A 12917-nucleotide genomic window follows, 5' to 3' on the forward strand; every position below is an offset into this window, starting at 1 on the left:
TCTGTTACATGAGATTCCATTACTTTAGTCATACAATAGTTAAGAGTATCTGCTGAGAGTACTGGAAGTAGAAATTATATTAATGTCTGAAGCGTGACCAAAGCCAGAAGTTATTTCATGCAGTGTTAAAATTCTCCCTCTTGGTTCAGATTAGAAGGAGACTAATCACTTGGAGCATTTCTTAATGTTTTCTTCCTCTTCTCACGAAGGACTCAGCCAGTTATGAAGTCCCTTTCAAATGGGTTCATTAGCAGTGGCCACCGGATTACTAATGCAATCATTCTTGTAGCAGGGCGAGACTGCTGTTTGAAACATAATTTATAGTGTTGAAACACCTAATGTGCGAGACCTGTGAACTGGTCCTTTTTTCAAAAATAGTGCTTCAAATCTAATGGGGAATTCAGTTGGTTGCTGCCTAGGAGCCGTAGCATGGCTACAAAGAAGGTGAATTTTTCTGTTATCTTTGATGCTATGTACATTTCTTTATTTATTTATTTTTAAAAAGAAAGCTCATTGATTTCCAGAACAGTGAACCAGACTTAAAGGAAAAAAAAAAAACCTTATGGAGGCTCATATGGTGAGAATTCATATTGGATACCACTGAGCAACTGAGAAATCTGGTATTCGTGTAGTATTCCATACCACATATGGACACTGGCAAGAACAGTGTGTAGGTGAGTTCCCTGGGCTGTTTAACACGGTCTGAATTCAGTCTCTGTTTGCCTGCAGGGACTTGCAGTGTTGCAGGTGGTGGTGGCTGGAGGAACTGAGCAGGACTGCTGTTGTCTCCTTGATGTGGTTTGCTAGGGTGTACGGTGCTTTGATGATTGTAACTGGTACAGTTGTTCTGGGAGAGTTGTAGAAGTTACTTGCTGGTGCTGGAGGAAATGTTACTGCTTTCGTAACTTAGAAAGAATACTCTAAAAATGACTATAGACAATGGTTTTTTGTTTGTTAATCTGTTTACTTCATGATCCTATGTGTTACGTTAACCTGTATCTTCCAATTTTCCTTGCTATTTGTCAAGAAAAACAAATCTGTTGGATTTGTGTGGTTTCTGTCTTGTGTTTAAAAACTTATGACATCAAGAGGTGGAGTATTTCCTAATTACCTGTTTACTGCCAGTTGTTATCTTACACATTCAGTCTTAGCTGGTGATGGTGTAGGAATAAGCCGGCCCTTTCTGATTTAAATGAAATGAAGCATTACAATTGCACAATATTGTGGGTTGAACAAGGGAATTGTGCCTTAATATTTTGTGGTGATTTAAGTCCTTACTATTTGAAGAGGCAAGAAGATAAAGTCAGAGACTTTGGCTAGTAACAAATTTTGCTGTGATATACCTGTATGCATAAGCAGTTTAGATTTTCTTTTGTGGGTGTTTTTTTTTTTTTTTTTTCTTAGAGTGGTAGAGATGAAATTGAGGGGAGGAGGTGGGTGTATGCTTTGTTTCTTGCCGAGTTCTATGAGTATAGTCTGGAGACAAGTTATTGCAGGTCTCCCAAGGTCTCAGTGTGACTGTGGGCAAGTTGGATGTATTCACGCATGTCTAAAAGACACCTAGCTCTGCTTTTGGGATGAAAATACGTTGGAAGGCAAATGCCAATATTGACAGCTTTTGGTTTTCTATCACTTAAGGTCATACAAGAGCTCATAGGATCTCTTGAAGTATAGACCCTCTTTGCGACTACCTTTTAGCATGTGTTTTGAAATCTTTAGCAAGAGTATAGAAGGACAATGAGCTGTTCCGTAGGTTTACTGCGGACAAACTTACATTTAAAGAGTATGCCTCGGTCTCACCACTTTCTGTGCTTGTGCTTATTCTTTCTTGCACGCAGTATTGTGTATGTTTGCTTCTTGAATAATATTCCTGCTGCCTCCTAGCAGAACCTTCTTGTGTAGCTGAGGGTGAAGATCAAAGGTCATACTTGCACAAGTAAGGTTTTACTACTTTAAATACTAGGTATTTGTTACTGTTTTCTGTAAATGCAGTAAAGGAAGTGAGATGTAATTTAATACATTTCAGTTGTTAAGTATTACGAAATTATGAAGAATATGCTGACCGTTTGCTGTAGATGGTCTATAATATGACTCGGAGATGGAGCCTGCATTTCACACATGAATAAGCACACTTAATCTCATGATTACAACAGTGCTTCTGTACTGGGAAGAGAGGCTTTGTAGGAAAGAAAATTCTGACATCTGCTCTGTCATTAACCAAAATAAGCTGCTCCTCAGAGAAAATGAGACCAATGGCTGAAATTAAAGACAGTTTCTCTAGACAGAAATATCATCTGTCTTCATGATTATGTAAAAAGTATTTTAAAACAGTGGACAACAACAACAACAACAAAAATGTCCTGTTAATACCTATTGCTCCTTCTGATAACATTGTACTGTTTCTCCCCCTTTGTTGTAGGCCTGAAAGAGAGCAGAATTTCTTTGTTTCCACCGTTGTGGAATTTTATGGCACACTGAAGTGGCATGGCTTTAGTTAGTCTTGTAGATGGTCTCTGCAACTCTCTGAATGCTGCCTTCTTTAAAGAGAAATTGCTTTAATTATAGCTGCGTTTCAGTGGAGATGCCTGGTCAGTCAGCTGATCAGGAGCCTGCCCTGCAGTTATTCTCCCATTTTGAGTAGTTCAAATACGCAGGCAATTGTATGGAGTTAAATAAAATGGTTAATGTGGCTGAAGACCAGAGTTTTTGCCTTTGCTGCTCAAAGGGGTTTTTAAAAACTAACCTGATCTAGTTTTCATTTGGGTGATTTAAATGAAGACATTTTGGAGGCTTTCTAGAAGATGAAAGGATTGCAAGAGGGCAGCTGGGTGTTCAGCCATTTAAAAAGGAAACATCCACTGGAGGAAAGCATAGCTATAGACATCTACATATAGGGAATGACAGTTTGGTAGATATCTGTAGATGTGTTGCAGACATAGAGGTACCAAAATAAAATTTAGAATGGAGATTGAAATTAGCTGTAGGTGGGTAGAGTTCTAGATGTAGTTAGACTTGCAGTTGCCTGCAAAACAGCAATGGTCTCATTCTAATAAACACACACAAATTAAACGTTCTCAGTATTATACAAAACTCATTTCTGTCTTAAAATAAGTGACTTGACAGGAGGGCGTAGGTATGTGATGTACTGGTAAATTTGAGAGTCGTGCATTCCTTAAAACTAGAGCTGTTGTAAAATGAACACAAGATTCTGTTTTGTGGAAGTATTCTTTAATGTTACTGTTAGCTTGGTTGCTGTTGTGTACCAAGAATTTCTCTTGATGCTTTGATTTCTTTGTTGGTGTTTCCCTGGTCTGAGTTTACAGCATTTGGGAATGTTTATATTTTTACCTATTGTAGTAAACATACTACAGATTTTTTTTTTTTTGCTACAGACTTGCCTGTCAAGAAATCCATATGCATGCTTTCAAGGTTTACCCTTGTTTGCTTCCGAAAGTCTGTCATCTTTTTCTGAAACCTCTGTCAGCAAATGAATTTTTTTTACAATACCTGATGATTTATCAGGAGAGAGTGTAATTTGTTGCTGTAGGGATGGTCCAATAGCTAGTCTGTGGTGGTGATGGTGGAATGGTTGCCACTGCCTTTGTTTTAGGTTCTCCACCCTAATCTCACTTTGTCTCTTAACTATTCAGCCAACAAAACACAGATATCCTGCAAATCCTGTTCTAGCTTGATATGGTTGCTGGAAGGAAAGCAAAGTAATTGTGGCTGATAAAAGTATAATCTGTTCAAAATAATCTGCTGTATATTATAACAAGTTCTTGTTTAACTTTTTTCTGTTTTAAATGTTGTTAAGCAACCTTATAATGCAGATGTTGTCTTGGCTCCAAATGACATTAAATTCCCTAGATAATAGTTCTTGTTACAATAGCAGCTCTTTACAGGTCTCTTGGGCCTTTTCTCCCCTAACAGCCTTTTAAAGTGAGGGAGCTATGTTGCATTACATGGACACTTTAAAAAGTCCTATTTTTTTAGTGGTGTTATGGGACAACTGCTTACATTACTCAGACCTATACTGTAGTAATCATTAGCCTGAATGACCTTAGAGGAAAGGAAGTAGATGCATGGCTTCCTATTTACTGTCTGTGGCTCATTGTTTGTTCCCATATGTTATGACTATAGAGGCCATTAAAGCACCTTTCTAAATGATTAGAGGAGTTCTAAGCATCATGGTTTAATAGAGTGGATCAATACAGTGGGCTGGGATCTCAATTTTTGTACTGTAGCCGTAGTTCTGTATCTTGGTTCTCTCTGATGTTGAAGTGGTCACCTAGCCGCTCGGCCCTTAAGCTTCTTGGTATGTGTGAGAGGTGAAAGGGGCACGGGATTTGGGAGGGGCTCTCTTCAATGTTCTGTGTCGCAGCATGGGGAAGGAGGGCTCAATTCTTCAGGTGGTGACCAAACTAACAGCCTCATATCAAAATGGGTGTGCAGACAGCTCCAGTGTCCCTGCTGGCTTTTAGATTCCTCACCAAAGAGTAATAGAGAGAATAGAAGGTCTAGCGAATTTATCCATTAAAATTGGGAAATCTTATTGGGAGTACAGAAATTGACTACTGATTTTTATGTTGCTGCTCTTGAATTAATGTGGGGAGAAATTGTGACTTCTTTGGAATTACATTACTTTTATGGAAGCCTATGTGCAAAACTGTCTAAAAGCAGGTGTTCTCGGAAACCTCTCAGATCACTGTTGTGACTATGGTACATAAATTCCCCGGCCATTCTTGGGGGAGGTAGGAGCTGATATGTTCGCCCCAAGTATTATCCCTTGTCTTTCAGTCCACTCTGTGGTCAAAGCTGACTGCCTTGTAAAATTTTGTTCTTAGTACTTATTGAATTTATGACCTTTTGCAGGTAGACAGTTGTTCTACCTGTCCTATGCCCATTAGAATACCACAAGCAAAGTGAAATGTCGCTTTCCTCTCTTAGATTCTGACTGCTCCAATCTTTAAAAATGCTCACAATTGCCAGGTAAACCTGGCTGCCTTCTGAGGGCAGATTTAAAGATACTTGAAACACTCTTGAGTAAAATGAAATGAAACATGTTCCTCCTCTGAAAATGTAACTCTGAAGACATGCAGAATAGCCTGTAACTTTCTGTTGATAAATGCAGAAGTAATTTTTTTGCCTTGTGAAATCTTGCTTTGCTTCTGGGAGGAATCTCCTTCACTCTTTTCTCCTGTTCCTTTAAGTTTTGTAGCATCAACATTGTGTTGAAGAGAGGGACTTATGATCTTATCTAAGCTGTCATCCTGTATAGCTCATCTGTCAAACAGACCCTCGACCTGGATTTCAGAATGATGCCATAATATCCCAAGTCGGTGCGTATCAGTGTGAAGGTGGAATGTGCAGTGGGAGAGTGCTGATATGCAGCATTATACAGCCTGTGATTTAAAAACTGACAGCTGTGAGCATAGTTGGTGTAAGGCATGGCTCAGAAATATGAGATCTCTTGTTTTTCTTTTCTCAGGTCAAGCTGGGTAAATAGCAGGGGGAAAAAAAAGGTCGTTGTCTGTCATGAGAAACACCTTGAATTGTCTGCCTTTATTCAAGTGATGATTACTTCTGAGCTGTGAGAGATGCTGGTGAAGTCAGTGCCTGTTTATTTCTTTCTCTACACACTAGCTTCTTGAACTGTTGGGGGATGATGAGCAGAGAGCAGTTCAAAGTGAACAAACACGCTTTTAATTGCATGCACTTAGAGGGCTTACCAGAGCTGTGGACCGTAAATATGTAACACATAAGGACCATTACTGGCCAAAGTGTTCCAGTGCTATATTTGTGTTATAAACTCAAAATGCCAGCGAAGGAGATAAGGAGGACAACTGATAAGAGGCATATCATTCATTGGAGAGAGACTTGTAAGAGCTTTTAAAAAGACTTTGAGCAGACTGGCTTCCAGGAGGGTTGCAGACTATGCCCATGAGCATTCAAGAGTAGGCAGCGGACCCCTTCAGCACCCACTCACTGTGAAGCTGGTGAGGCACCAACTAGACTGGCACAGGCCTCGGAGGAGGGTCGTAAGGTGCACGAGAATAGAGGAAGAAAATTAACTTTTTTACTAATGCATTAATGCTGTAGGAAAAATGTTTGTGTATGTATGTATATACGTGAGAACTTTGGAAGCCAATTTTCCTCTAAAGCTTGCAGAAAACTTAGTGAATGAATCCTGAAGTAATAAAAGGCTCATCATATTTACCTTCATTCAGAGATCTCAAAGCTCTAAAATGCTCAAATGGTTTTGAGATGTGAAGATTCTGCAACAGGTACTGCTGCATGGGGCTATTAGGCAGATGTTAGCTGGCAATTTTTTCCTCTTTCTTTCAGTAACATCAGTCAGGAAGAGTTCTAGTTCAAGGCTGTGAAGTTGGTTGTATTTTTTTTTTCTTATTTGGCATTAGAATGTGACTTGAATTGACGTGGCTGTGTTCACGTTCATAACCAGGTCTTTCTTAACAACTTTTGAAACCGCTTCCAGACTGTTTTCTCAAACTATTACCTGCCCCTCCCTTCAGGGTCCCAAAAAAGCCAAACAACAACCAAACAAAAGTCACTGTGCAGCATGTCAGGAGTATTTTAATTGAAGTAACTTTTTCTCAACTCTATCCCTGCTAAGTTTTCACTCTTGTTTTTCAGGTGCAGGATTAGCAACATTAAACCATTATTACACGGAACACAGCACAACAGGCGGTGCAACAGTAGTAAAGACTACATGAATCTCAGTTGTTTTGGCAGCTATGCGCTGTTGTAGAATAGTCTAGTGGGATGTGACACAAGTCTTGGGTTCTGTTGAAATACAAAGTCTAAAGGAACAGAAGGCCCAGTGCTGTCTATGAATTTCTGGTATTGACAGGCTTGCAGTATGCTGCCAGATAGGATAGTTCTCTGCTGCTGCCTTCAGGAGCTGGGTTCATTTCCCTCTCCCTGCTACTGGCAGGGAGAGATCTGTGTTTAGGCTCTGTATGTGGCAATTGATTGGAAAAATACTGTAGGCAGAGTCAGCAGGATCTGGATTATGAAAGTTGGGGCAAGTATCTGTAGTAAAATCTTGCTCCAGACTGCAACCTGTGGATGTGTGTTGTCATGAGGCTAGTAGCTCTGGCTCTCCAGTTTGAGATGATGAATGGATTGTAGGGGTGAGGAATGTTCTGAGGGATATCCTGCATGAACTCTTAAAATATGTTGGCACTCAATGTCTGCAACTCGCGTTTTCAACGGCAAATGCAAGACAGGGAAAGAATGTGGGACAACGTTGGTAACAGATGTTCTTAGTCCTTTCTAAAACTTAAAGGTTAAACTTGTGTGTGCCTCCACAGGGAGGTGGAGCCCATGCAGTTAATGAGCTTTATCATAGAAGGGGGGATCTTTTCAAGTGTAAGCTGTATAGAAGCTACTCTTTTGTGTGTTTGGAGCAGGCATGCGTGTATTTGTATCTGAACTACCGTGCTAGTGCTGCATTTTGATACTTGCGGTTTAGCGCTTTGGTCCGTCTGTTACAGCTGAGATTTCCTTTTCCTAATGGTGTCTTATTAGGGTTATTTTTCACAAATTATCTTGAACGTTTTCTTAAAGCAGTTCTTCAAACCTTATGAGTATATGGGGGAATCCTTATGGGCTGTTTTCTTTTTCTTTTTCTTTTTTTTTTTCCCTTTTTTAAATTTAATCCCTTGCACTAAAACCAAGTTAAAATTCTTCCTTGACATCAAAATCAGAAAAACTCTGTGGAAGGAACTCTAGCAGTTGCAGCACATACTTCTTTAATCTGGCATTTGCTGAAAACAGTGCCTTTTTATCTTCCAATATGAGACTAAAAGCTTACAGAAGAATGGTCCTGTTGTGTTTATTAAGACTGGTAACACATGACTAAACAAATCTTGTTAAAAGATTTATCTGTCTGACTTAAGAAAAAGGAGCTCTTCTCCATATTTTTGGTTACCCTGCATACTTAGATGCCTTCCTGTTCCAGTCTTGTAGCATTTCTGTTGGACTTCCTTTCACATTATCTTTAAAACCTGACTCTTTAATACTAGTTAAGAGGTTTAAGTACTTAATGTGCAAAGAGGTGGTATGTATGCCTTTTGCTCTGATGATTTCCAGGTGTATAGATCAAATAACTGTAGAGCTGTGTGTAATGGGTAACTGCAGTTTGACCATCTTAATAACCTACAGTACCCAGATCTGACTATAACTCATTTTTCGTGGAAGAAGTAGTATCCTGCTTTCCTGACTTGGATGGGAGGATGTGAAGGTTTTTGTGTCTGAACAAATGTTGAAATTTTAATTTGAACTAGGTTTAAAATGCTGGGGGGAAAAAAAACTCAACCAGGTGAATGTGGGGTAATGATCAGTTGAAAATAATGATTACGAGCTTCTGCACTTCAGGATTTTACATGAAGTTTAAAGGTTAAATAGTGCCTGCTTGATTTCTCGTAAGATACTTTGGCAATAACTTTTTTTTAGATTGCATTTGAAAATGCATGGGCAGATCTAATCGTATTCATTATGGCATCTTCCGTTCTCTCTGTCTTTGGGAGTGAAACGGAGAAGGTTTTAGTGAGAGCGTCAAATCTAACGCCTGGCTACTTTTGGGTTTGACTAGAGAAGAAGTAGTAACAAGAGGCGTGTATATCCTGTGTCCTGGGAAGTGGCTGGGGCCTTTGTGTGTTACTGCCTGGAGCGATGTGCTCCCAAGCTGCCTGGCCAGTAGGTGAAGGATACAGAAGACCCCGTCGGGAATGCAGAGACCGTAACTGCGGTTCTGTTCTTTCCAGCTTCATTTTGCACTGAAGTGTTGCTCTGGGACTTCTGTGGGCAGAGGAGCCACCCTGGAGACTTGTCTGAAACTGTTAGTTTTAACTGTTCTGAGAAACTGTTGTGCCACGGTAAACACCTTTTCTGTACAAAAGTAGTGTTTGTAAGTGCTTCACGTGCTTGGGATATCATACTAAGTAGCAGGTGCTGTCGGGTCAACGTTCTGACTTGGTGAAGCACCTGCTCTCAGACTTCTCTTTGCTTGGGACACTTATTGCCAACTTGCCTTCATCGTGTTTGGCCCAGACTCCTCAATTAAGGTCCCTGTCTCCTGCCAGAATCCTAGTTTCCTCTGTTTCTTCATCTCTGGAGACCTGAACATTTTAAGAGGAATAAGAGCATTTGAATGTGATTTGAAGTCGTAGGTATCTGCATTTTCTGCTAGAAAGCAGGGAGCAGAAGACTTTAGCAAGTAGTTCTGCAAACACATTTTTTGCTTATGTTTGACTTCTAAACAGTTTAAGATAACAAGGACCTTTAACGTCTGATGGCATACTGGGTGGAGATAAATAAAATTATGCCATACTGGATGTAATAAACTTACTTGGATAAATGGACGTATCCTGAGGCACTAGTTAAAAAATAACAACAAAAAAAAATCTTGGAGTGTGAGTGCAGCACAGCTAACATTTTTCCTGAGGTTTTTCAACTTGCGTTGAACAAATAATGGATGTGGGCTATTCTTCTACTCCTTTGTATGCCAGTCTCAGCCATTGTAAAGTGAATGTTCCCCTTTTAGCTTAAATGACTTCTTTCTGAGATTGATCTCTAAAAAATTCCCTATGGAAGAGGCAGTAAACCTGTATCAAAGGCAGTTAATGCTCTTCAACCTGTGGTGCTGTAACCTGAGTTTCTTTTCTGTAGTGTGATGACAGAAGCAGCTGCTTTGGTGGTTGTTTGGTACAGTGAGAATGAGGAGCTGCCAGTGAGTAAAATTACTGGAAACCCAAGCTACAGAGCTTGCCAAAAACCACTTAAGATTTTCAATGTATCTGCTTCTACTGTCCTAATCCAGATTTAAACATCTGTGTGATTACTGTAGTTGGCAATATACATGATGTATTATCCCAGTTTACTTTAGAGAACAAAAAAGAAGTCTCGCAATAGTTTTGTAATTTTTGTAATGGCGTTAGTTTTATGGGTTCCATATTCATGCATAATTACATATAAAATGATAAAAGTGCTTAACCCACTACGACATCTGTAACTGATGAATAATGTTGAGTCAGCAGATATGTTTTCACGGTATTTACATTTTGGTCAAGAGTGATTAGGCAACATTATAGCTTTGGAATATGGAGTTGGTAGTATTCTCCTGTTCCAGTGTGGTTGGTGGGTGAAGTAAGAATGTGTGAGATGAAATGCAAATGCTTAAGTTTAGATGATGTAGTATTTCAGTTCTGCTCTTAGGGTTGAAGAGATCCTTCCAAACGTTGGGTGTATGCTTCTATTTATAAATCGCTATTTGCTTGTGGTTTCTGGTGTTAGCAAATAAAAAGTGGGGAGGTAGCAAGGGGAAATGTATTTCACTACAGAGGCAAAATATATCTTGGACTCCTTAAAATATGTTTGGATCATTGTTTAAATAATAAAGATTATTTATCAAATACTCCTTTGTGGTAAGAATGGCTTAATCTTAATTAGGTGGTTGCTGATAAAACAATTTTTCTTTGCTCTTCTGGTAGTCCTGTATTACTGCTACACAGTTGAGGTTGTGTAACAGTGTCTTTCCTCTGGTGGTTTTTTTTTTTTTTTCCCTTTCCCTAGTCGTGGTGTAACTACTCTTAAGATTATGTGACTGTTTATTCTTAGAGAGACAAAAGTAGTCATTGTTTCATGATGATGTTGGTTTAATCCTGCAATATTTTTGAAATGGAACTTTTTTTTTTAGTAAAATAGTCTTGGAAATGTGATATATTTGTGTAAGAAAGTTGAATAGTGCTCCTGGTGAGATTTCGTCACTTGCCTTTTAATACCAGTCAAACTAGATAGACACTCTGATTAGATGAAGAGGCTTTCTGTGCTGTTCTTAAATATATCAGCTATGAAAATTACTTTTCTGTGGGTTCTCCTGAAACAGGAGCTAGGAGGAGGGTGGCAATTTTGCTGTATTTGTAGCTGGAAATTTCATAGATGAACAGACTGAGCAAGTTGTGGTATACACAAATTCTTGCAGTGCCCTACAGTAAACTAAATCATTATGAACATAGCGTTCATTTATTCAATGTTACTCCTCTATACAGAACTTTGTTGTGCAAAAAAAAGGGGGGGGGGGGAGAAAACCCACAACAATTGGACTTGTAATAAAAACACTGAAGTACTTTGTTTGGATTTAACCTGAGAGAAACAAGGAGGACCTAAATCTGCAGATTTATGTGGAGGGTTCTGTGAAGTCGTGCAGTGTTTGTCCTTGTTCGTTAATGGTGAGAACTGGAATTGGTTCGTGCTTCCTATGCGGTGTGACCCTTGACGTTCGGAGGCTTCTCTTTCTGTGCTTCATGGCAGGTCGTGCAGAGGGATTTTCTCTCTGCTGGCAACTTGATTTTGCCTATGCCTGTAAAATGTGTTGATGAAGATAGAAAAATAGAGTAAGGGGAAGTGTGTTTGGTATGTTACTTTTGGAAAGTGATTTACCTGCCAACCATATGGATGTCACTGTGTATCTGACGTGGTGTTGACCCTTGAACAGGCTCCACGAGTGTAAAATGGTTCACTTGAAATTTACTTGCAAGGTAAAGTTTGGCAAGGAGCAGCTTTCACTGAAATTGTGGCTGCTTTTTCAGAATTGTTTGCACAACTCTGGTTCCTTCAGACTTAGAGAATACGAGGAGGAGCTTAGAATGTTTCAGGATGCAGACAAAATTAATACGGATGAATTATCTGTCAGTTACTAATCAACTTTAGTTTATTCTTCCTTCAGACAGGAACTCTAAATTCCTTTTTCCTTTACGTTTAGCGATATGGGGTGGTTGGTGCCTTCTTAGGTTTTCATCTTGAAGCTTCAAGGAAAAAGCCCTTTAGCTGGCCAGGTTTCAAGCCTGCTTTTTCTGTTGTTTGCCATCTATCCCCAATAATGATCTATTGTGGTAACTGATGGATTATTATTTTTTAACTCGAAAATTTTTTATTAAAAAAAAAAAAGGACATTCTGCACTTTGCAGTCAAAGAAAGGTGCTTGTGTTGCACTTGGCTGTGCCAGAAGAGGGGTGTGCTCCCACCCTTGAGAGGGGAAAGAAAAGCTGATGCAGCTTCTTTACGGACACTTGACTTAAGTCTCTTGATAAAAGTTGTGGTAATTCTGTCATAAAGATTCTATCATATGATTTCTGTCATCAGGAGAGAGAACAGTTGTTTCTTGAAAGTGGTGTCTGTTTGCCTTGGTAAGCTGTAAGGCGGCTATTGTCAAAGAAGTGATGGTGGAACATAAAAATTCATTTGGCTATAGCCGCATTGCGTTTAGTCACTACCTATGCGTATGCTAAGTTTTGTTAGCACAGTTGGAAAATGAAATGAACAGAAAGTGTTTTTTCCATTATGATGTTATGCAACTCAGACCTTGCATAACCTTAAGGACCAGTGGTATCTATGCTGGTGGTAGACGTAGTGGTAAATGTAAGACGTATATCTGCACGTGAGCGGAGTTTCGTACTGTGTTGTACCTTAACGATATTGGACTGCACAAGTGCTTCTTAGATGCTGCGGAAACATTCTTGACTTGACTGAAAACAAGACAAAAGGACTTGCTCCTTGGCTCTTTTCTTTTAAGTTCTCCAAAATTAACTTGTAAACAACATTGAAATTTTAATAAACAGGAGAGAGTAGTGATATACTACAAGTAAGACGAGAAGCAATGGAAAAAGCTCTGAAAAGAACAACTTTTTTGTTTAGGCTTCAGTTTCTTGTGTTTTTGTACCTAACTCAAAAATTGACTCTCTGGGAACTGGGGCTAGTATATAAGAACAATCACAAGTGGCTTGATTTTATCAATCCTTGGAGGTCATTGAATAAAATTTTGGGGTGTATCCTATGTCTTTTAGTTTCTGATCCCTAAAGAAGGCATAAAGAGCTCTTGTACATAGGTTGAGATG

Source organism: Pelecanus crispus, chromosome 15 (genome assembly GCF_030463565.1).
Source record: "Pelecanus crispus isolate bPelCri1 chromosome 15, bPelCri1.pri, whole genome shotgun sequence".
Lineage (NCBI taxonomy): Eukaryota > Metazoa > Chordata > Aves > Pelecaniformes > Pelecanidae > Pelecanus > Pelecanus crispus.